This window comes from Chanodichthys erythropterus, chromosome 3 (genome assembly GCF_024489055.1).
Source record: "Chanodichthys erythropterus isolate Z2021 chromosome 3, ASM2448905v1, whole genome shotgun sequence".
NCBI classification, from domain to species: Eukaryota; Metazoa; Chordata; class Actinopteri; order Cypriniformes; family Xenocyprididae; genus Chanodichthys; species Chanodichthys erythropterus.
Genome location: NC_090223.1, coordinates 52,518,241 through 52,540,821, shown reverse-complemented (window position 1 = coordinate 52,540,821; position 22,581 = coordinate 52,518,241). Strand labels below are relative to the sequence as shown.

General features: G+C 40.4%; 1 pseudogene; it reads left to right on the top strand.

Annotated features, from left to right (window-relative positions):
* The first annotated feature begins 1,637 nt into the window (after nucleotides 1-1,637).
* LOC137017958 (tripartite motif-containing protein 16-like) lies at nucleotides 1,638-4,695 on the top strand (annotated as a pseudogene).
* Nucleotides 4,696-22,581: the final 17,886 nt, after the last annotated feature.

Here is a 22,581-nt window from a genome sequence, read left to right as displayed (position 1 = left end):
GAAATGACTGATATGTGCGCAAATAAATGCAACTTTGCCGCCATCTGGTGGTTAAAATGCTAATTACTGTCTTTTTTATTTTTAGATAAGTGTTTTCTATCAAATGTTAAATTTCCTATATTTTTAAACGTTCGGTTTTACAATGGGGACAATCTCAGAAGGATGAACAAATAATGTTTGTGGTCATCACATTAAAAATAACATTTGAAGTGCTGGGAAAAAAATGTGTGTGCGTTTGTAATTACAGACACAGCATTTTTAAACAGTCCCAATAGCTTCGTCTTTATTGCAATCAATAAAACTGGTTTATTGGCAAATTAGGTAAATGTGATAACTACATTAAAATATAAATCAACCATAGATGGTTTTGTGTCGATGTACAACGACTACAGAATAAACAGCTAACAGTTCACCGGAAGTGCTCGAGCTGGCTTAACGACAACCAGGAAGTAACCCGTGCATATAGTCCATTCTGTTGTTTTATCCATTAAGTACAAACAGCCTGACGACGCTAAATGTGTTTATTTCAACAATATAATTTACATATTAAATATTAAATAAGTAGATGAAATAGATTTAAAAAAACAATAATTATAGTTTAGTAAATGGACTTGAACTTCAATAGTGGTCTGGATTCAAACATTCACGCAAAGTATTCACTTGACTGGAAAAAATGCGACGCGGGGGGGTTGGGGTCTGTGCGTACCCTGAGATAAAATCCTGCAGGCGCCCCTGATGAGTAGTATTTCAGACTTGCCTATATCCCCTGGGACTTGCGCATGGCATTGATAATTGTCTCTCATTAGTAATAGCGCCCGCGATTCTCGGCTACGCCCTGCTTCATACCACAGTCATGTTAAAGAACTCATCCATAAACATTATTTCTCCATAAACATTAGATCCATCGGCATGACGACAAGGACAAGTTCCATGATTCCATGCTCAAGTAATAGCGACCCTTTGCTATATATATATATATATATATATATATATATATAATATAAAATACAGATCGTGTGATTTATCAATATATTTTATGTTTTTTTGTTTTTTGTATTTTTTTGTATTCAGTTTTTCATGTTTTGCCACTGCTGCATGTGGAAAGCACACTATGGTCACCTTGGCACCCAATATGCTGAAAAATTTGGAGAACCTACTGTAAAATGTGACTTCCAAACCTCAGGAGTGGAGTAATTTTAGAGTCTGGTCCTTAGGTTTGCACCAAAGAGTGTGCCATTCTCTTCACAAAGTAATGTTCATCTGAAGACAAAGTCATACAATAACATAGGCTAAGGCTACTGTAGATAATTCTACTTCAGTACTGTTTAAAAAAAAAAAAAGGCAAATAGCTTTAATTATATATTTCAAACCATGGAGCAACATTTCTTACAGCACCACATATATGTGATAATTAGGATGCTGTTATTAATGGTGTGGTCCTGATTCAACATATATTCTTTGAGTGTCTGTCTGTCTGTCTGAGACTGACATCTAGTGGACATTTTATGATCTATGACTTTACAGACTTGCAGACAATTGCACACATCACTCAAACACAGAAGCAGGAAACCGGAATCACTTGAGTTTAGAGAAACTGAAAATAAAGTTTGTTTGTATCACTGTATCCATGCAATAAAATGGCAGAAGCCAGATTTTCTCAGGATGAGTTCACATGTCCAGTGTGTCTGGATCTCCTGAAGGATCCAGTGACCATTCCCTGCGGACACAGTTATTGTAAGAGTTGTATTACAAGCTTCTGGGATCTGGAGGATGAGAAGAGAGTCTACAGCTGTCCTCAGTGCAGACAGACCTTCAGTCCAAGACCTGCTTTAGGTAAAAACACCATTCTGGCTGAAATGGTGGAGAAACTGAAGAAGACTAAACTTCCTGCTGACTGTTACGCTGAAGCTGGAGACGTGCAGTGTGACGTCTGTACTGAAGAAAATACAAAGCCGTCAAGTCCTGTCTGGTGTGTCTGGAGTCTTTCTGTCAAACTCATTTTGACCGTCATGAGGAATTTCACTCTCATAAGCCACACAAAGTGATCGATGCCACTGGACGACTGAAGGACATGATCTGCCGTAAACATGATAAACTCCTCAAGGTTTTCTGTCGCACTGACCAGAGTTGTATATGTATGCTGTGTATGATGGATGAACATAAAAACCACGACACTCTATCAGTTGCAGCACAGAGGACAGAGAAACAGGTATGAACTTTAAACTAGACACTGATGAAATAATGCTGACACTATTTATATTAACACCCATATGATCAGGTAACATCATTCACACTGCTGACATCAGCAGAGGTGGACTTTGACCTCTGAGCGTATTTGTTCTCTGCATTGAACTTAACAGAAAATATGGTGAAAATGCACCATAAATAATTTATTTATTTATTTATTATTTTTACAAAAAAACTTTATATGATCATTTAGTGACAACAGGTTTGTCCTCCAGAAACAGCTGAAGGAGACGCAGATGAAGATCCGTCAGAGAATCCAGCAGAGACAGAAAGATCTTCAGCAGCTGAGAAAGGCTGTGGATTCTCATAAGGTGAGTCTGGAGAAGAAGAGAAGTTTGAGACGTCTCAGTTTGGACTCTGTCAGTCCCGCTGAAGCCACTGTGTGATTGTGATGTGTGTCCTAACAGCGCTCTGCACAGACAGCAGTGAAGGACAGTGAGAGGATCTTTACCTAGCTCATCCGCTCCATTGAGAGAAGCCGCTCTGAGGTCACACAGCTGATCAGAGATCAGGAAAAGGCTGCAGTGAGTCGAGCTGAAGGACGACTGGAGTGACTGGAGCAGGAGATCAATGATCTGAAGAGGAGAGATGCTGAGCTGGAGCAGCTTTCACACACACACTATCACATCCATTTCCTGCAGGTAACAGAGATCTAGAAGAACAGGATCATAGTGGACTTGAGGAAGACAAATATTTCATGAGAGCAGAATGAGCCGCTGACTGAGATGTTGATCTGTATGCTAGGTTATATCATCTGTCAATCATCTGTCAGACTCTCATCTGGTCATGTTCTTTTGAAATGGATGTTTTCTGGACAAATGTTTTTTTTTTTTTTTTAAACTTGCATTATTTTGCTGTTGCTGTCATTCATTTTTTAAACGTATAATTTCAAAATACACGATATTTGTATTTATGATTGCAGTCTTTGTAATAAATTTTTTAATGCTAAATGCACTTAGCAGGTGTTGAAAGTTTGTAAAAGTGCAGTGTGATAATGTTACTGTGGAAATGGGGGCATTAAGGCACTCATTGGTGTACCCTCCAGCTAGTGGGACCCAAGATCCTAGTTCACCTGTGCCTAGAAATTGCCTGGACGTGATGCCACTGATGTGCTCAATCTGTTACATTTACTAGAAAGTTTACATATTGTGTAAGTGGCAAACACTACAACTTATAGCTCTAACATGATATAATGAATATGAAAATAATGTATCTGATTGTGTGAAAGTGCTGGATTGAGGCGAGTTACTAAAGATCAACAAGAGCCACACAGATCTGATATAGAGCAGGTTATTGGCTGAAGTGTGGATCTGAGTATTGATTTGTGTTTTCTGTAGAGTTTCCAGTCTCTCTCAGCACCTCCTGAATCTACAGACAAACCTGACGATCCCTTCAGTTTTCTCTTCTCTTTTGATGGCATGAGAGAATCTGTCCGTCAGCTGAGAGACAAACTGGAGGATTTCTGCAAAGATGAGATCAAGAAGATCTCTGACAGAGGTAAAGTCCTTGAGATTCATCTGCTCTCAGAAATGATCATCCATCATCTAATATCATGTAGATCATCATATTAGAAATGTGTTAGGAACGGATGCAGGGATCATTTTCTCTTGACCTGATAAGCAAACTTTCATGTCTGTTGATTTCCACAGTCACATTCACCAACATTCCCAGGACCAGGAACGACTTCCTGCAGTGTAAGTCACCAAGAAAACAAGCAGAAAAACTGAATGTGATCATATTCTTCCTCTAGAAGGTTAAAGAAATCATGATAGAAGAGTTTAATAATTGATCATGTAAATAATAATTGGGACAGGGTATCTGTACTGAGACACTGATGATACATTGAACATTAAGCCATGAAGAGTTCAAATACATTAAAAGATCAGACAGATTCATAATTCCTGATTCTGATGTTTCTCTCCATCAGATTCCCATCATCTCACTCTGGATCAAAACACAGCATATAAACGCCTCCATCTGTCTGAGAGGAACAGAGTGATTACCTACACTGGCACAGTCCAGCCGTATCCTAATCATCCAGACAGATTTGATCAGTGGTGTCAGGTGTTGTGTAGAGAGAGTGTGTGTGGACGCTGTTACTGGGAGATTGAGTGGAGTGGGAGTGAAGTGTATATCTCAGTGTCATATAAGAGCATCAGCAGGAAGGGATTGGGTGATGAGTGTGGATTTGGATATAATGATCAGTCCTCGAGTTTGTACTGCTCTTCCTCCAGATACTCATTCTGGCATAATGACATTCGCATTGATCTCCCTATAAAGTCCTTCAGTGGTAGAATAGTAGTGTATGTGGATCACAGTGCAGGAACTCTGTCCTTCTACAGCGTCTCTGACACAATGAGCCTCATCCATACAGTCCAGACCACATTCACTCAGCCGCTCTATCCTGGGTTTTGGGTTGGTTCAGGAACATCAGTGAAACTGTGTTGAATCATAATAGATTGTAGAGTGATTTTACCCATTGTACTTTTATTCATTCACGAGTTTACACGTACATGAAATCAAAATAAAGTAATTTGTATAGTAATTATGCATATTTGGCGTGCTGTCCGGGGGAGGGCTCCGAGCTCGGATTTTGTCCTGAACCCAGAGTACTCCCCCTCCTTAACTGGGATAGAATCCAACCAAGAGTGAGGTGATGAGGTGGTGGAGGGATGTTGTGAAACCTGTCAGGGGATAGAGGGGAGAGATGGCTTATATACCGGCTTCCTCTTGCACTGATTGGTTGATTTACCTGAACATGCGCCTCCCGAAAACGTCTTGGGTTACGACTGTAACCCAGGTTCCCTGAAACGGGGAACGAGACACTGTGACTGGTATCTGAAGCAACTGTAAAACCACTGCAATCCTACTGACTGGGACAACCTATGACATCATACTAGTGCGACCAGAAAGTATATAAGGGGCGCCTAGAGAACATGCCATCCACTTCTTTGTCTGAAGGGACTGAACCGGAAGCTCAGAGCCATGGCTACGAGATGCAGTGTCTCATTCCCTGGTTTTAGAGAACCAGGGTTACAGTCGTAACCCGAGACATTTTTTTCTCAGTGGGAAATGCTCACAGTGCATGCCAGCAGTTCCCTCATTAACTGGGCGTGCATGCTTTAACAAAGAACGCACGAGTCGTGTGTTATCGAGTGTCATATTTCTGACATGGATTGTGCACACAGATTGAAATGTTTGCTTTAACAGGCCATTTTATGTAGATTTTAACTGCATGCTTTAAATAAAACAGTCCCTGAAGCCGAAAAGTAGGATGTCATGTTCTCTAGGCACGCCTTATATACTTTCTGGTCGTACTAATATGACATCATAGGCTGTTGCATGTCAATAGGATTGCCGTGTTTTTACAGGTTTTACAGCAAAGTAAACCATCAGATTGAAGTGTGATTTTCACAAAACAGTATTTTTCACCTTTTCCAAGGTAAATTTAGATGTCTTTCCAAAAAAGGACACCAAATAACTTGTAAACCGTTTACAAGTAAACCTTGTAAACTTGTAAACGGTCTGTGAATGTTATGGCTCTTTGTGTTTGAGCATGATTAAACTAGGCCTGGTGGGTTTGTGTCCATTTATACTCTGATTAATACAACAAACACTGCATTCTATGAGGAAGTGACATCCATGAAAGTGTGAGTTGTTAAATGAGCATTAATTTGATAGGAGACATGATATATACCTGGTAGTTCACTCATAAGGCATGCATAAAACAAAATACAATGTAAGAGACACTTTATAAGACAGTTATAATCATACACACAATGTCTGGGGATGCATTTTCATTTATATAACAGTTCATCTATAAATTAATGCAGGAAAGTTTGTTTTATGGGCTTTCCTATGGCCTACTGATTTAAAGTGAGTTTGAGCTCTGCATCCTCTCAAGTAAAACCATGCAACCTGAGGCCTGGTCATATTACTTTGGAGGTTGTTGCTTTAACATTATTACTAACTGTACAAATACTTATGTCTAAGTCATTGTTGTCCCTCCTATGGATCATTGTTTTCCCTCATATGGGGGTCATTGTTGTCCCTCCTATGGACAACAGCAAGTGACGTCAAAGGTGCAGAAAGATCAGACACACCTCCAGAAGGCTGGAAGGCTGTGGTGGGCTGTTTGTGTTTCCTGGAGTGGTGGTTGTTCTACAGTGGATTATGTAGACTGTAGCCAGGTTTAGGTCTCTGGGTTTGTGCAGCAGGTGTTGAGGCAGCAGGTGCCTTAACAGTGTGTCATGTAGCGTATGCACATGTATCAGGATAATCAATAAACTTTGGAGTTTTCAGGACGCTTTTAACCTGATGAACTTTGTTTCTTAATCACTAAATCGGCTCTGAACTGTCTACTAAAGATGAGCCCACTTTTGACACCTTTGTGGCCCTCCGAGTTAACACAGCAGGCCCAATTTCCTTGCTCTTAGGACATCAAAGGGGCCCCTCATGTGGACTACGGGCCAGATCCACATTCCAGCACCCACACACACTGGCACACACAAAAACACACACACACAGACACACATACAGAAACACACAAACATACACTTTTAACTGTATATATAATATAATATAATATAATATAATATAATATAATATAATATAATATAATATATTATATTATATTATATTATATTATATTATATTATATTAATTATTTATATATATATATATTATATTATTTATATATATATATATTATATTATTTATATATATATATATATTATATTATTTATATATATATATATTATATTATTTATATATATATATATATTATATTATTTATATATATATTATATTATTTATATATATATATATATTATTTATATATATATATATATTATATTATTTATATATATATATATTATATTATTTATATATATATATATTTATATTTATTATATATATATATATTTATATTTATTATATATATATATATTTATATTTATTATATATATATATATTTATATTTATTATATATATATATATTTATATTTATTATATATATATATATATTTATATTTATTATATATATATATATATATATATATTTATTATATATATATATATATATATATATTTATTATATATATATATATATATATATATTTATTATATATATATATATATATATATTTATTATATATATATATATATATATATTTATTATATATATATATATATATATTTATTATATATATATATATATATTTATTATATATATATATATATATTTATTATATATATATATATATATATATATTTATTATATATATATATATATATATATATTTATTATATATATATATATATATTTATTATATATATATATATATTTATATTTATTATATATATATATATATATATATATTTATTATATATATATATATATATATATATTTATTATATATATATATATATATATATATTTATTATATATATATATATATATATATATATTTATTATATATATATATATATATATTTATTATATATATATATATATATATATATTTATTATATATATATATATATATATATATTTATTATATATATATATATATATTTATATATATATATATATATATATTTATATATATATATAATTATATATATATATATTTTTATATATATATATATATATAATAAATATATATATATATATATATATATATATATATAATAAATATAATAATAAATATATATATATATATATATATATATATTATAGCACCACTATGCTGAAATATATATTTCATATATTTTAGGGCGTATGCATGTTTCCTAGTGTTTAAATGAGTGTATTTGTGCTAGTGTGCATTTTAATGATATAATTTTGTCTGTAAACCATAACTTCTCTCCTATGCCTTTCTGACCTATCGAGTTTGATCTCGTTTCAAAGCTCCGGACTCGAGCTATTCATTGAGACATGTCACCAAACGGACAAATGTATTTTTCTATGTGTTTAATGATACTGTGAAGAACACACTCCGTTTGGAGATCTGATCTGGTAGTCATAAATCATTGGATTAGGTCGTGAGGCCAAACAATGGGAAAGCTTTCCCGCCAACTTTGCACCCATGTTATTGGCTACCCCACCTCAAGGAGGTGTGTCGGCTTATCTGTCATAAAAGCAAAGACGCACAATTTCTTGTGTGTTCTCTCCCGATTGTCTCACGAGCATCTCGTGCACGTTTTTCCCGGACCTCTCCGGTGACCACGCGCTGTCATCGCGCTCAGCTTCGGGATCGCCATCTTCCAGCGAAACTCACTCTCGTCCTCAGTTCAAACCTTCCCGCTGAACGGAGGAAGCCAACGAACTGCACCAGCGCTAACCTGAAATTCGACACACGCAACCAATGCAAGTATACTGCCGTTTCTCAATCTTAGATGATGAAACTGATTTCCGTGCTGGCTTAGGACTGGTTGTGAGTTTGCTACTTGCCTTCTCTCTTTCCTTCTCTACTTCTATTCTTGTACATAGGTGTGTATTTTCTTGTATATATATTTAGATGTATAACCTCTGTATTCGTAGTTTGCATATATTAAAGCGTTATTCATGCTCGATTGTTCTGTTTGTTCTTTCAGCTGAAAACCAAGTCACTTTAACGCTTTTCGATCGCTTTATGCTTTGCAAGTTATTTTCACGGCCAGAGAATAACTCTGTTTATAATATTCTGTGAGGGACTTAGTTTGCTGGACAAACGAACAGTTTCTCTAAATAATTATTAAACCAGAACTATATGTAATTGATTACAATTCGTTTAATTGATTCACAATATAAGTTTAATTCCCCGTTGGGTCGATATATGAATCATAATTTATTCATAACCTTATGAATTATTATATTCATATTTCATCCATAAATTGATTAATAACCGCTACATTTCGTTACATATTTATTTGGTGGAGAATGCGGGCACGTTTTAAACTTGGTTTTTGGTAAAAGAGCAATGTAGAATAATTTGTGTATGATTTAACTTACATGCGCGCTTTATTCAGTGAGAAGACGCACGGGTCCTCACTACGCACCATTAACAAGCTGCTGTTTGTGTCTAAAAACACTGCAGTTCTAGTCTTGGTTGACCGTGAAATAAACTGCAGTCCATTAATATTCAGACTTGTATGCGAAAAGGCGACAAATTTTCTGCAATACAGCTAATATTAATTTCCGCTTGAATAAACGAGTTGAGTCGTATTCAGCGTGTTTTGAGATCGTGCGGCAAGATTCCCACTAAATCTCTTGAAAGGCCTTTATATTTACCCGCTATTAAATATGAATTTCTTGTGTCGTCCAAAAATTCACAATAGCCGGTTTGCTCCTGGGTTACGTCGTTTGGACTAGCTAGCCAAACACGTGACCCCACTTACAAATCTAATCGGAGAGCAGTTCACCTGGTTTATCGATTGATGTGTAAAATTTGGAGCTATATCAACATTCTGATCCAATGTTGATTTGTAACCCGCGGCGAAGGAATCCCGCAAGCGGTACATATTCGCGTGCATTAAAGTTTGCACCAAAGGGACTGATTCCCAGAGTTGTGTACCCGTGAGTAAAACGGTACACATATATTTATGAAAGAATCCGCTGAGGTTCTATAGTTGTAATCGTGACCGTGCAGTTAAAACAGCGTAAGGGTCAGAACCCCACAAAGCGCTCGTTTTATATCATGAATTAAAGAAAGGGGATGCAGTAACTCTGACCAGACGCCAGAGGGCAGTCTGCTCAGGTGTGCCACCCCTCCCTACATATTGGTTGTGAGGACTCAGTGACGCCACCGCGTGGACGTTCTGAGTTAAAGCCGCTCCATACTTTGAACTGAAATTATCTCCAAGTTATCTTTTGCTTCTCTATACTGCGGGGAGTTGTAAAAGTAATTTGCTTTTGGTGGTTATGCTTTCCAATCATTGTTGGAATGTGGTTTACTGATTTAAATTTAATTTAAACGCGTTTAAATTTTTAATTAGGGGCCAAGCCCCGAAGGGGCTGTAGCCCCTATTGTAATTGTACGTTTTCCCTTTTATTATTATTATTCTTCCTCCCGAATGGGAGTCTATGGCAGCCCTATCAACGGAACATGAGAAAATGATGAAATTTGGCACAGTTGTAGAGATGCTCATGAATAGTGATTGGACCAAATTTGGAGTCTCTAGAACCAACTCTATAGCGCCACCACCAGTTCAAAATTTCAACATTCTAACGGTTTTAACATTTGAACTCTTTGTCATAGAAAAATTAAATTTAGTTCATCTGATTCGTCTCTTCATGCTGATGCTATTCAACTTCTTACATTAAGTCTCCACCCATTACAGTAGCGGCCATTTTGAAAAGTACAGTATTTGTTTTTTTCGCTTCTCCTCCTTCAAAATTTGTCCAATTTTGTCCAATCTTTGATCAGATTATCTTTGGACTGAGCCGCACAGAAATGACTGAACAGATTTTTTTTTATTCATCTTTGTTCAAAGGTTAGGATGTCACGAAGTTAACAAGGTCGATCCGAAATTAGTATAGAGGCTGTATCTCGGCCAAACTTTGAGCAATCAAAACAAAAATTGGTACGCTTCATCAGAACCATGGTCTGAGGGTCTATGCCAAACTTGGGAACAGCGCCACCTACAGGTCATGAGATATGAAAAATGGCTATTTTGGCCAATAACTTTTGAACAGTTTGTCAGAAAATCAAGATCTTGGTGTCTATGGATTCCTTGGATCATGCCGAATACCGATTACGATACCGATTCTGTCAATATTGGATGTATCACGTGTCCGCCATTTTGAATTTTGTCATAAATTGCGATATCTTTTAAACAATTTGACATATCTTCACAAAAATTGGTATGTATGACCTTTAGAAGGTCGTGAAGGTACCTGAGAAGTTTCAGCACAGCGCCACCTACTGTTCCACAGATGTAATGATTATTTCAAAAACGCTTATAACTTTTGAAAACACTTTCCAAAATGTGTATGCTTCATGTCATTTTATTCCCTGGCTTATGCCGATTCCGACAATGTATCATTTGCCATTTTCCTTAAATGTACCTGTCTGCCATATTGAAGTAAATGAAAAACAGTTTTTTCGCTACTCCTCCTACAAATTTTGGTCAATTTTGTCCAAAATCAGCTCAGATGATCTTTGGACCGAGTCGCACAGAAATGACTGAACAGATTTTTGATATTCACTACCATTTCCGAGATATTCATCTCTGAATGTGACCTTGCTTGTGTTTGTTGTCTTATGCTAGTTAGCTTAGCACAGTAATTGCTTAGCATGCTAAACTATTGCTATTCTTTCTAATGTGGTCTTCAGTCAACAGGTTAACCAAAACTTAGTTGGCATTAAATAACTTTGCATACTAATATGGTTAACATGCTATGAAGCTTTTTTTTTGTGAACTCTTTCTCACACTGAAACCTCTGCTTAGCATACTGATGAACTTGCATGGCTGATTAGCTCAATGTGTTACGCCACGGATCCCGAATGCTCCGCATCGTGGGTTCGAAACTCAGTGTGACACATGCCCAGACCGCATGAGGTACTGTGGCAGGAAAAGATGCAGAACTTGTGTCTGTTCTAGGCATTCTGCCTAAAACTGGTCTAATCTGAAGCTATCACATGCAATTCCTTTATGTCCAAATTCGTAGTTATTCTTCTTCCCCCTGTATGGTAATCAATGAACCATAAGAAGGAAAATTATCAAATTTGGCATGCTTGTAGTGATAGTAATTAAAAGTAATTTGACCAACTTTGGAGTATCTAGGACTAAGTCACTAAGCGCCACCACCAGTTCAAATATTCACTTTTGTAAAGGTTATAACTTTTGAACCCTTTGTTCCAGAAAAATGAATGTCAATACAACTGATTCCTCTCTTCATACTGATCACATTCAATATCTTACATTAAGTCTCCACCCAGTACAGTAGTGGCCATTTTGAAAAGTACAGTATTCCGTTTTTTCGCTACTCCTCCTTCAAAATTTGTCCAATTTTGTCCAAACTTTGATCAGGTGATCTTTGGTCTGAGCCGCACAGAAATGACTGAACAGATTTTTTTTTATTCATCTTTGTTCAAAAGTTATGATGTCACGAAGTTAACGAGGTTGACCCAAAATTGCTATAGAGGCTGTATCTCGGCCAAACTTTGAGCAATCAAAACTAAAATTGGTACACTTGATCAAGACCATGATCTGAGGTTCCATGCCAAATTTGGGAACAGCGCCACCTACAGGTCATGAGATCTGAAAAATGGCTATTTTGGCCAATAACTTTTGAACACTTTATTAGAAAATCAAGATCTTGATGTCTATGGATTCCCTGTGCCATGCCGAATCCGAGGATATCAAATTCGTCAACATCGGATGAACCACGTGTCCGCCATTTTGAATTTTGTCATAAATTGCAATAACTTTTAAACAATTTGACATATCATCACAAAATTTGGTACATATGACCATCAGAGTGTCCTGAAGGTACATGAGAAGTTTCAGCACAGCGCCACCTAGTGTTCCACAGATATAATGATTTTTGCAAAATTGCTTATAACTTTTGAAAATATTATCCAAAATTTGTCTGCTTTATGTCATTTTATTCCCTGGTTTATGCCGATTCCGACAATGTGTCATTTGTCATTTTCCTTAAATGTACCTGTCTGCCATATTGAATTAAATCAAAAACAGTTTTTTCACTACTCCTCCCACAAATTTTGGTCAATTTTGTCCAAAATCAGCTCAGATGATCTTTGGACCGAGCCGCACAGAAATGACTGAACGGATTTTTGATATTCGCTACCATTCCCAAGATATTCATCTCTGAATGTTACCTTGCTTGTGTTTGTTGTCTTATGCTAGTTAGCTTAGCATGCTAATTGCTTAGCATGCTAACCAGTTGTCATTCTCTTTAATGTGGCTCTTCAGCTATCAAGTTAACCATGAGCTTCATTAGCATTAAGTTAGCTTAGCATGCTAATATGGTTAGAATGCTAAGTAATGCTTTTTTGTAAATTCTTTCTTACACTAAAAGTTCTCTTCCACAGATTGTTGAATGTGCATCCTCAAGTAGCTCAATGTGTAAAGCCAGTTACCTGATGAGCTCTGCACCCCAAGATAGTGGGTTCGAATCCCAGGTGGAGCGGTTTTATGAAATAGTGTTTTGATTCCTTTACTGCCTCTTGGATTAGAAATAAATGCTTTTTGTTTCATGCTGTGTTCATTTTCATCTAAGCTTATGTACATTCTGAGTTCATTTTCGCCCGTAATTCTGAACCAGCTGTTTCATGTTTGTTCATTTTCTGCTGCTTTTCCTCTTCCTGCTCTGTATTGCGCTACAGCATGATGAGCTGCAGAATGATCTAAAGTAGTTATTAAATATAACATTCAGTGCAGTTTTATAAAAATTCTTCATTTTGAGTTCATTTTCACATGAACTAATGAACTTCGGCAGGTGTGCCAACATTCACCTGCACAGTGGTGCAATGAAATGAGAAATGGACACTGGACTCGGAGGTCGTGGGTTCGAATCCCGTGTGGGGTTCCTTTATACAATTGTGTGTAATGAGTCATTTTGATACCTTTTTTATCCAAATAAGCATTGTACTAATCTTTATTCCTCTTGAATGAGATACAAGTGTTTTTAGTTCATTCCCTGTTCATTCTCTGAACTTCTATTGATTTTCATTTCATTTCCACCTGTCCTTCTGAACCAGCTGTTTTGCATGTACATTCAATTTCTGCTGTTTTTGCTCTTCCTGCTCCGTATTGCGCTACTGCCCCTTCTGGGGCTTGGCCCCGAATTGCTGCTTGCAGCTATATTTTAAATTGTTTCCCTTCCAACAAGGGAATTCACTTTCTGAGAGTGCGCCCCCTGGTGGACACTGTCAGATAAGTCAATTCTCTTTTCCCTTGTATTCTTTTTCCTGTATTCACAGATCTACTCTATTTTATTTTATTTCAGTTTATTTATTTTATTTTTATTCTACTTTGTGTTATTTCATCCATTCCCTTTTTGTCTTTTCTCTCTTTCAAGTTATTTCTTTAGTTTTACTTTGGAAATTCATTCCCTTTTATTACTTAATGTTTTATTTTATTCACTCTTAGTTCTGGGTCCTGTGTGTTATTGGCTGGCAATAATATTCACGCACACCCAAGCCTCCCTTATTTCATACACTTATTTTGAATTTAATTAAATAACATTTAATTCAATTTTAAAATTAAGTAGTGTCAATCAGTTGGCATTTTGCTATCAACAAGCAATTCTCTTTAGGAAAAGTCTGCAAATAGGGAAGGCTTTCTCTTTTCTTTCTCCCATTCTGTTATTCTATGCACTCATTTAAATTTAATTGAACAGAGTTTAATTCAAATTTGAATCAAGTGCCTCTGAATTATCCTCTTTTCGCTTTTTCCCATCCTGTTATTCTATGCACTCATTTAAATTTAATTGAACAGAGTTTAATTCAAATTTGAATCAAGTGCATCTGATTTGTTTTTGTTTTATGTTATTTTTACTTTTGTTCTGCTTCTAGCTAGTTCATTTTAGACCCCTACTCTTTTATCCTACACACTTAATTAAATTCTATTTAAACAAGATTTAAATTGAGTTTTAAATTTACAATTAAGTCGTGTTTACCTGACTATGTGCACTTGCAGATAAGGCCCATTAGCGCCCTGGGGTGAGCTGACGGTTGCTCCAGTGAGTTCCAGTGAGTGGAGCTACCTGGCCTGGCGCTTCTTACACTAACTGTGTGTGAATCATGGACATTCTGACCTCGTATCACGGGCAACACGCAAGGACATCAGCGAGTTGTGTATCAGGTACAGGGAGGCAACGAGACCCGGGGTGACAACAAGCGGCAACTTTGTTTAATTTCCCTGCTCAGGCTTCTGCACGACAGAACCGCCCGTTTGGAGTAACTGCCCGTAAAGGGGACAGACTCTGAGTTCAGGGAAAACTCAATCTTGACTGGTCACTCGGGCCGTTGGTGCAAATACCTTGCCAAAGTGCGCAATTGTGCTGGTGTTCCCTGTTTGAGAGGTTGCACCGTGGTACAAAGGGGACAGGTGGCCACGGACACCGCAGTAGAGTGTTTGATCATCGAGGAAAGGTGGCCTGCCATTGAGTTCTTATCTGAGCACCCACGATTCACCCAGGCCTAAATTAGTGACATACAGTCACTTCACCTAATTGAAAGCCACAGAATATTACATATTCTTCAATTACTCAGGTGCGGGCCAACCCTTAGGCTCTCGATCCATACCATCCCTCTAGGTTTTATGACGCAACCGTGCACTCGTCTGACACCGTCATAAACCCAGCTGGAATAGGAAGTTTAAGTTTCACTTCTCCCCTCTAGCCCTTCTGTTTTAGTTTATTGCGATTCTATTTTTATAGCTTTCTATTTGTTTACTGCTCTATTTCTCATTTAATTGCATCCACCCTGTTCTGTTTTGCTTCTCTACTGTGTTTGTTTCTTTCAGTTCATGTAAAAGCAGAGCCTGTGAGAGCCATCACGGAAAACTGAGTAATAGATAGACGACCGAGCAGCGAGAGTCATCAAAGGACTCTTAGGGCTACCGCCTGTCAAAATCTTTATTCAAATCCGGCACTCACCCACACAAATTGACCCGCGTGGTCCTTTTGGCTATCGACAATTAAGTGTCTAGCCTACATTCCACTAACTGTCTGCACCAGTTAACTGGAACCAAACCAAAGAATTATATAATCATGCATTATTATAAGTCGTTAGCCCTGCGCGTGCTTGCATTGGTTCTGTTTGTGCTGTCTTTCTCTCGCCAACAGCAAGCTAACGTGTTCAGAGCAGCCAGCCCCAGCACCCATGGGGACGGACTCAAGACCGGGTTGGGCTCCCTGACCAGCACGATCCTGCCCAACGACGCTGTGGATCCCCAGCACCTAAGCAACGAGCAGCTGGACGACAACCTGAATCGACTAATGGCCCACGATCCAATGCCGAGCTACAAAGAGTGGGCGAGAGTCATCCGAGCCATCGCCCACAACCTCAAGCTCCAGGCGGAGGACGCCCGGAGGAATCAGGCCCAGATTCATCGTCACCACGATCAGCGACTCATCGAGACCCAGGACCAGCGTTGGACAGCGGACGAATCCAAACCCGAGCTGCAGGAGGAGCTGCAAAGACTTCAAAAAGCCCTTGCAGAGCTCCACCTGGAGGTGGAGCGTAGAAAACTGACTGGAAAACTCCAACACAGCGAAGCTCCCCTAGCCAAAGCAGAGACTACGCTGAAAGACAGACACACTAAAGCCCTGACCTGTGAAAATCATCTCAAACAGGCCCAGAAAGGAGTTATGGCTCCGAAACAACAAAGAGACTATGTGAATGAACTTGACACTGGTTACAGAGTACTGAAAAGTGGCATGGGAGGGGAAACACACATCACCGAGTTTCCCCTAACCAGTCAAGAAGCCCTAATTCCAAATGGGGTTAAAAGTCCACTGCCCAAAACGTCCAACGGCCAAGAACCTTCGCCAGCAGCTGTCACATCCAACTGCCAGCACCTGTGACAGGTTCTGATCCAAAAGCTTTCTGACCCTGCATCAGATCAAGGGCTCCCTGCTGCCATGGACCTAAAACGGGGCAGACTGAATAACCCATACACTTTCTACAGCCGAATGCAAAGAGGGTACTACGGAGCACGTAACCAGCCAGCAACGGAGGAAGATTTCATCTCCAACCCTCTGCTTCTCCGAGAGCTGCACCCTGCGGTGAGTGATCATCTGGCAGCCTTGGCCTGCTCAAGCAGCATGTCTATTCAGCAGCCGCGAGACTTGGTCGACGAAGCTCAAGCCAAGCAGAGAACTGCGTCTAAAAAGACTGTAGAAATTCCAACCAGTTACCCAGACTCCGATCACTGTCCAGAAACCTGTCCTTACCTTTTTGAAAGACTGAGAAATGAAGCTGAAAGACAAAATCAGACTCTCAAGTCACAAAGATGTGAGCTGAATGTGCAGTCGCACAGTCCAAATGAGGTCCACCTTGAACACACAGCTCCCACGCACCACACCATTGGTCCAGTGAGCCTGGTACCTCCTGTGTGCGTAGCGCAAATGGACACGTTTCTCTGTTCCACTCACAAAGACCTGCTAGACTGTTTTGAGCCCTTATTGAACGCCAGACCGCTGAAAATCTGGGCTCAAGTGTATGAACTTCTGCCTTCCCAGTCACCCAGACCACCTGAGCCAGACGGTCAGGTCACAGAGGTCGCGGGAAATCTCCCAGCTAACCGCGGGAACCCTGGCTCAGAACACAGTTCAAGGTCGCCACCCGGCGTACTTCAACTCACCATAGACTGTAACTCTCTCTGCTCCAAGGTCACGACAGACTCACAGCTGAATGATGTAACTACAACAGACATTATTCTCACACTGTGGGCAGACAACTCAGCCTTCAGCCACACGCTGTTAAGTGCTCTCAGTGAAGGAACACCGGACCTCCCATTTGTCAACAAGCAAACACACTTTCCACTAGACTTTCGTCTGCCAACCATGATGGCTGTCAAGGACATCTGCGTTTTGAACTTCAAATGGAACAACCGGCATTTAACCCATCACTTCTTGGTCTTTCTCCTGATGCACTCTAATGCTCATACGGACAGTGCAAATGAGTTGTCGTGGGCCCCGATGACTGTACAGCTTCCTGTTGTTCCTGTCAACATTGCCAACTTCCTGTCAGGCCAGACTATCCAACAGGTCTGCATCCTGATCAACATACAGGAACCTGTAGTACCACCTTACACCAAAGGGGGTGCTGTTTGGATCAACATACAGGAAATTGTAGTACCACCTTACACCAAAGGGGGTGCTGTTTGGCTCAACAGGCAATGTGGTCAAACCCTAAGCCACATGCTGGGCTCCTTCACACTGTCACCTGAAGGCGTGGAACTTGGACTTGCTCTAAAAGCCACACCGCTAACTGAAGTGTCACCCTACGTAGTTCACAGCTGGCTCAACGAATGCATGGTCACAGACATCAGCATTCCCAAAGCCCACCATCTAGAATGGATAATGGACCACGGCCCCTATGACTTTGAACGCAAGTTAACAGTCATTAACTTAATACCAGCTGCCATGGTCCCAGAAGGAAGCTTAAGCAACACAAGTTTCACAGCATCCTTCAAGAGCATCTCCATCACTTCCATCAAACTGGTACCCACAGAACAGGTGCACAGAACAGAGCTGATGGAGGACAAACACCTTGCAGTACCCACAGTCGCTAACCAGGCTGCCTGTGAAACTCAGGAAAGCGCTGCACCTCTGACAGCCAACCTGACAGCTAACACCACAACAGAGGAGCCCTTCCCAAGGTTTGAGCCTAAAGGCCAACAGATCCAGAAAGATGCAAGTGCGGTAAAGAATGATGCAGACTGTCAAAGACTCAGAAACGTCTTGCACAAATTCAAAGTGACATTTGACAAAGACCTTTTATGCTGGGTTCTCGCTAAACTTCACACAGTGCATAGTGCAACACACCCAAATGCTCCTCCCACCTTAATCAGGCAGTACGAAGGTCACATCGCCCCACATGAACCAGTACAGGAGGTTGTTCATTCAACAGAAGGAAAAGGTGTTATCTGCCCATGCAACAGCACCTATTCAGTCCCTACCTGGTCCATTGTCAAACCAGACAGCAAGTGGCGACCCACCAGCGACTTCAGGAGGCTGAACCAGCAGGTGCCACTGCCACAATGTGCCAGAAAGCACAAGTCTGCACGGAGCGGAGATTCAGCTGCCTATCAAAACTGCTATAACAGCACACCAGCGTTGACACTTGAGATACTGGTACCCCAACAACAGCGACCAGCCTGTCACAGATACCTCAAAGAGAATGCGTGCCAAGGAATGCCCACGGCCTACGTCGATGGACGTTCCTACAACCATGAGGGCATCCCACAGGCAAATGCAGGGGTACGATGGTTAAGAAACCAACCCTGCCAACCACAGAACAGCAGGTGGGGTCCCCAGTCATGTCAGTATGGTGAAGCAGCAGCTACCCTCAAAACCCTTCACGTCTCCTCAGCTCATAACATCAGGGAACTCATGTGCACAGACTCACACTTTGCCAGACCTTGTTTCACATGCCATCTTCTGGGCTGGAAACAAACTGGTTTCAAGACTGAATGCAACAAGCAGGTGAAACATCAACACATGTTCCAGACACGTGATCACCTCACCCAAGCACATGACATGATCGTTTACTGGGAAAAGGTGAAAAGATGCTTGAAGCAACCAGGGCGTGACAAAGGTGTGAACGACCAAACTAATGCCCTTGCCAAGACTGGCACACTGCATAACAAGCTATGGTCACACCCACCCCATTCACCCACCCTTAGTGTGGCAACAACAACCCGCAGCCAGCGGACTGTTCCTGCAACATTTCCCACTTTACTGCCACTGCCACTGACAACCAAACTTTCCAACATTTCCATTCGAAATGTTTTGTACCACCACTCAGACCCCTCCAACCTCCCGTTCCCGGCATCTGGTCCCACGGCGGCCCCTAGCAACAAACGACTGCACGAGACCGACCACATGCTGCGTGTGGGAATAAACTTTCTAAAGTATGTCCCTGATGTCCTCACAGCGCCAAAGCTTGTACTGCCACAGGGCCAAAAGGGGGGTGAACGGATATACACCCACGACACACCATGTGCCAAACACCATGGCACCAGAACTATTTATGAGACTTTGGAACAAGTGGCGTACTGGCCCAGCATGCAGAAAGATGTGGCAGAGTATGTCAGAGAATGTCAGGTTTGCTGTCAAGTCCAAACTGTAAACCCAAACTACAGAGCTCCACTGCAACGCAGAGGAGTCACGTTTCCATGGTCAGTCGACCAGAAAGACTGGACTGTAAAACCTCATCTGATGCTCATGGCCATCACAGACACCATACAGGAGTCAACTCAGGTGTTCCCCACTGCCTTTGCACCTGTACCAACCAGGAGACTTGAGTCTCATCACAGCCTGCTCTCCTCATCAGCATCGCAACAAGCTCCGCCTACAACTGAGAAAACAACTCGCCACACAGAGCCAAACCCTGCAAACCACCTGCAAATCCCGGAAAAGTATTGTGGCGGTTCTCTATACTCACAGTTTCCTGCTGATCCAAATGGCGAACTCAAGGAAGCAACTGTTTACAGTCCTCCAGAATGACTTTGCCCAAAATCAGCTGGTTATAGCTCTGTTGACAGACCTGCTGCGAGAAATTAGCTTCTCTATGGACAAAGTGGCTATGAATAGGATTCCTCAGTATCCTACACAAACTGTGCTGGACTTTGCTACTGGCAGACCCAAAGACACGGTCAATGTCATGTGGCGGCAACGTAACACCCATGCCAAGAAACACACCACAGTTGCGGTAGCCTACCACAACAGCAACCCACGGCTGTGCCCGGCTCCCCACTTTCGCAGGTGTAGTTTCACCAAAGACTTTCAGTCCTTCTGCCCAAACCAGCTCTTCCTCAGAAACCACACTGAAGGAATGGGCCGGTTGCAGCTTATGACCAGCGACACACGCTGCCCTGCCGAGGCCAAGCCTCACACCCCAGTCACCGGAACACAAGCCGAGATTGTGGGTGATCGACTGCTCGTCCACACCCCCACTCATGCTGCCACCCTAACCTACAATCAGCACAACACCGCCACTCGTGTCAGCCTGCCCAATCCAAGTAAGTGGATCCAGGTACCCCTGGGTTCCATCCTTCACCGCAGCCATCTGGCGGTGCACTGTCTCTCAAGCAAAGAGGACCAGTCAGAACTGGAAATCCCATCTTCCCCCAGGGATCACCATCACACCTTAGATCCAGGAATGGAACTGAGGATTGACAAAGGGGGGTCCCAGCTAAGTGACAGTACTCCCATTGATGCAGCCCTCCAAGCACTCTCACGACTGCCTGTCCTGACCAGCTCACCTAGAGCCCGAGCTTGGACTGGTGCCAACACAATCCGTTGCCTCTCCATGGCAATCAAGTACGCACTCGCCCTGGGCCTGGCCTTCATCCTATCCCAAGGGATCAAAGGGATGCAAGAATCCATGGACAGGTGCTTATCTGCTCTCCCTCAAGGACCAGTAGGAACCACCTGCTGCGTGACCATCCGGATCCATGTGCCATCAAACTTGGCTACCATCCAACGAAGTCCGCACAGGAACTTCGTTGGCCGAAAGGGGGAATCGGTAGCGTATGCACACGTATCAGGATAATCAATAAACTTTGGTGTTTTCAGAACGCTTTTAACCTGATGAACTTTGTTTCTTAATCACTAAATCGGCTCCGAACTGTCTACTAAAGATGAGCCCACTTGACACCTTTGTGGCCCTCCGAGTTAACACAGCAGGCCCAATTTCCTTGCTCTTAGGACATCAAAGGGGCCCCTCATGTGGACTACGGGCCAGATCCACATTCCAGCACCCACACACACTGGCACACACAAAAACACACACACACAGACACACATACAGAAACACACAAACATACACTTTTAACTGCATATATATATATATATATATGAAGAGTTTGGTTCCAAAACGCTATAAATCCATTTTGATTAATTTGAGTAAAAAGGTGTTTTCTTTACCAAGAAATTGGCAAAATGAAAACCACTCTTTTCTGTTTCAAACTTTCACATAGCATCTTTTGGTTATAAAAACATTAAAAATTCAAATCTAGATTTTGATTTTCAAAGGTTTATTATAAAAATTTATTATTTTTTCCCCAAAATGCAATAAATGCATGACACGTTTTTTTGTTTTGATTTTTTTTTTTTCAAAATGCACTTAATCCATCAATATAAAAGTTATTTTTCATATTGAAAGTAAGTTAATTCACATATATGACAGCCTCTGAACTTTGTCAATACTAATCGTATGTACATGCATTTGACTAAAAATACATTCATTCGTCGCTCCCAAAATGAATTCAACGAGTCATCTTGTTAATCTTATAAATGAATTATGTCTCTGTTTGTCATTACCGATCAAGGCGTATCTGGCGTCACCGCATGGTTAAAATAAACAGTTCAGTTTAGGGAGCGTGATAGAAGTTTGATGCTGTCGTGAAACAAGCAACAGCCGGCATTTTTCCTCCTCCCGACTCGAGTGCCTCGCCTTCTTAATCTCCTCACGTAAATGATTTCGATGGCTTGCGTTTCTTCCCCACCGCAGAAAGCACCACAGGTTCAGCAATGTTCATCGAAATTATTCATTTTTCTGTTTTTGTTGATCACAAAGTACAAAGTAGATAAAGGATGCGGGGTGTATTCAGAGCGCCGCCATTACTGTTTACAGTGCATGGAATGGTGCG